The 4,157-nt window shown below is 46.9% G+C and overlaps 1 non-coding gene across 1 annotated transcript; it reads left to right on the top strand.

Moving 5' to 3' along the window:
- Positions 1-394: 394 nt before the first annotated feature.
- Positions 395-469, top strand: Trnaw-cca (transfer RNA tryptophan (anticodon CCA)). The gene has a single exon. It is a non-coding gene; the product is annotated as a tRNA-Trp (tRNA).
- The last annotated feature ends 3,688 nt before the right edge of the window (positions 470-4,157 follow it).

The following is a 4,157-nucleotide window of genomic DNA, read 5'->3' as shown; positions in this document are numbered from 1 at the left end:
TCTGCAAGGTTCGCAGGAAAGCTTCTGTAAAGTTTGGAAGGTAGGAGACGAGGTACTGGCAGAAGTAAAGCTGTGAGTACCGGGCGTGGGTCGTGCTTCGGTAGCTCAGTTGGTAGAGCACTTGCCCGCGAAAGGCAAAGGTCCCGAGTTCGAGTCTCGGTCGGGCACACAGTTTTAATCTGCCAGGAAGTTTCATATCAGCGCACACTCCGCTGCAGAGTGAAAATCTTATTCTGGAAACATCCCCCAGGCTGTGGCTAAGCCATGTCTCCGCAATATCCTTTCTTTCAGGAGTGCTAGTTCTGCAAGGTTCGCAGGAGAGCTTCTGTAAAGTTTGGAAGGTAGGAGACGAGGTACTGGCAGAAGTAAAGCTGTGAGTACCGTGCGTGGGTCGTGCTTCGGTAGCTCAGTTGGTAGAGCACTTGCCCGCCAAAGGCAAAGGTCCCGAGTTCGAGTCTCGGTCGGGCACACAGTTTTAATCTGCCAGGAAGTTACAATATAGCAGGTCAGCAACTAGTAGCTGTTAATCTCATAAATTATCTGGGAGTACGCATTAGGAGTGATTTAAAATGGAATGATCATATGAAGTTGATCGTCGGTAAAGCAGATGCCAGACTGAGTTTCACTGGAAGAATCTTAAGGAAATGTAATCCGAAAACAAAGCAAGTAGGTTACAGTACTGCTTGAATACTGCTCAGTCGTGTGGGATACGTACCAGATAGTGTTGACAGGAGAGATAGAGAAGATCCAACGGAGAGCAGCGCGCTTCGTTACAGGATCATTTAGTAATCGTGAAAGCGTTACGGAGATGATAGTTAAACTCCAGTGGAAGACTGGAGGAGAGACGCTAAGTAGCTCGGTACGGGCTTTTGTAGAAGTTTCGAGAACATACCTTCACCGAGGAGTCAAGCAGTATATTGCTCCCTCCTACGTACATCTCGCGAAGAGACCATGAGGATAAAATCAGAGAGATTAGAGCCCACACAGAGGCATACCGACAATCTTTCTTTCCACGAACAATACAAGACTGGAATAGAAGGGAGAACCGATAGAGGTACTCAAGGTACCCTCCGCCACACACCGTCAGGTGGATTGCGGAGTATGGATGTAGATGTAGAATAGTGCTGCTGCTCTTGGTGAACATGCATCAAAGGTATATGGACATTTCCTCTTTCCACACCGCGGTTCAAGTACATGATTGGGAAGTTAGACATAATTAGCGGTCAGGGAACTGCTCCTTTAACACGCTGACGGCCAGAGCACCATTAATTGTTGAAGAAGTTACTTTTTCAATTGCATAGAAAGCTGGATACAATATGCGAACTGCAGAGGTGCACGAGCTGTGTCTTGACAATTGAACACTCCTTGGCCAACGTTCTTAAAGAGTTCCGAACAATTGTGAAATGATATACGTACAAACTTCTAGAAAATCATGGATGCAGATGGTCTTCACATTTAGCAACGTTTGTAAACTGGACCGTAAACATCGTACACAGTTAGCAAACACTACCCTCTTACGTGGACATTAAAATGTGTTCCTTTCAGTGGTTTATTCCTTAACTGTCTTCCGCATGACCTTACAAATGTTTGTATAAAGTTTCGTTTTATTCTATGACCATTCGTTTTCCTTGCGTACCCTCCAAAATAGCGAAAGTTTAATTACAACCACCTCGTATGTGTTTGTGTATGTACGTCCCACAACTCTTCCTACACGTATCGTTATTAACAACATTAAAATTAAGGCCCACGAATACACAAGGGCCGTCAAGAATGGAGGTATAAGCAACTCCTCTCTGTTCATTGTTTCCGACGCCTACTCCAGTGATACTCTGTGTTTCCTCGTTTATAACTGACTTCAAGACAGCAGCGAGATGACGCACTAGGGTGTAAAATTTGCGAATAGCTGCGGTAAAAGCTGTGTGTATCTTTTATATAGTTCGAGAACGCCTCTGTTAACTCAAGTGTCACTTCACGATAACTTATTTCTTCTTGATATACTGTCTTATTTCTTTGTTCTGGTGGTCCGGATCCTCCCTGCAACCGCCGTGCTCGAACATCCATCTCTTCCGTACTTCTAGCCTGTAAATGCCACTTGTTCACCACCAACGTATCTCGGCCCTTCCGTGGCATCTGTGACAAAACAAAGCGTCGTGGATCATCTCCAATTTCGCGATACACACTCATGCTACACGATTCCTCTATGGTGATCATATTTTACTGGAACCATTCTTCACAGTGGACCAGGATACTTGCTAAGACATCCAGGTACTCTACACCATGTGCTCTCTGTCTGGGAAGAAGTACCAGGGGGTTAAGGTATAACTCGCACTGAAGTGGCGGAATTTATGAGTGGGTTATGATGGATGGTTCGGATCATGGCTCTGCAGGAGGTCCTATGGTCACCAGGTAAATGCCGCAATTGGTGACCATAGCCCAGATGGGACCCTCTAAGATCCACTGGCAGCCTACTGGGTAATATTTGGCTCAAAGGAACACTATTTTGCATTAAAAGGCAACACTTTGGTAGGAGTATGCATTATTAATGTTGAACTCGTCTTTAAGCAGTTTTTGTTTTTACACCTATCACTTGAGACTGATAAACGGAAATAGTGATCGTGAATTAATGCAGACGAAATGCACGGCCATTTTTAAAATCTTGCATGACTTTGGAAGAAGTTAACAGAAAATAATCTAACCATGTGTGAGGCATTTTAGGAGCAACCAGAACACCTACAAATTTGTAATAGGAAATCTCTTCAGTTATTAATCGACTGTATGAATGGCGTACCGTGTAAACAGTTTAGTCGAACTGAAATTGCGATGGTCATCGACGTCTTCTGGATGGTCCAGCAGTTTAGTCGAACTGAAATTGCGATGGTCATCGACCTCGTCTGGATGGTCCAGCAACAATGTACCATACACGACGGCCCTGAGGCGACGTAGCCGAACATTAGTCAACTGTGTTGCAGGCTGTCTGAGAAGCTCCCGGAATTATGCGGAAAGTGACAACAATGGTTAAGACGGCTGACGCGAGGGGCGCCGGCAGACAGCTGCTACTGGGTTAGCGCGAGCAAGAACAATAGCCGCGGGTGACGGCGTGACGGGCCGTAATGCGGTTAGCGGCGGGGCGCGCCGTGGCGCAGGCGGCCGCCCCCAGAATGACGCGCCCGGATTAGGGGGCTCAGCCGCGGCGCGGATTTCAGCGCTGGACGCCGAGGCTGGCCCGCCGCTCGAGGCGGCGGCAGGTGCGGAGCCGCGTAGAGGAGATTACGTACTGCGCGTCGCCCGGCGGCGCGGTGACGAGGTTTTGCACGTGCAACTCTGTACGCTGCTGGACTCCACGCTGTCTGGCGGAGCGTACTTCATGCAGCTGCGTCGTCTCTTCTGCTACCCTACTTCTTTGGCGACTTGTCTGCGGGAAGAATGGCTGCAGTAAACTTCTGCCTGAGATCAAACTCACCGCCTGTTCTACTCACCAAATTTCGTGTCGGGAAGAGAACCCCTACCCCAAAGTAGTTTCTTTTAGGTGACATGATTCATGTGGGTAGCAGTTACATAGATTTCCACAATGACGAATAGGTTTGGGCAAACAACTATGGCAAAAAACGAAATTTATCACAGATTAGCATCAGTTTACAATGGTTTAATTATGGAAGTTGTACAACACTTGGCTAGAGTATGAAGACTGTGAGTGATTAAAAATAAGCCAGTGTTCACTTGCACTGACCCATCTACGTACGGAAAAGGATGAGTGACATAAAATGGTCACTTTTATCGCATTCAAATAGATTAGTTCTTGAGGCAATTAGCGCCACACGGTCACGCTGGCACTATTATGAGTCATCACTCATCTGACTAGTTTGATGCGGCCCGCCACCAACTCTTCTAGTATACCAGCTTCTTCATCGTAGAGTAGCATTTGCAACCTACGATTGCAATTACTCTACTCGCCATTAAAATTGCTACACCACGAAGATGACGTGCTACAGCCACGAAATGTAACCGACAGCAAGAAGATGCTGTGACGTGCAAGTGATTAGCTCTTCAGAGCATTCACACAAGGTAGCGACACCTACAACGTGCTGACATGAGGAAATGTTCCAACCGATATCTCATACACAAACAGCAGTTGACCGGCGTTGCCTGGCGAAACGTTG

The sequence above is a fragment of the Schistocerca cancellata genome, chromosome 1 (assembly GCF_023864275.1).
Source record: "Schistocerca cancellata isolate TAMUIC-IGC-003103 chromosome 1, iqSchCanc2.1, whole genome shotgun sequence".
Taxonomy (NCBI): domain Eukaryota; kingdom Metazoa; phylum Arthropoda; class Insecta; order Orthoptera; family Acrididae; genus Schistocerca; species Schistocerca cancellata.
Note: the sequence above shows the minus strand (reverse complement) of the source record. Positions and strands in the feature narration are given on the sequence as shown.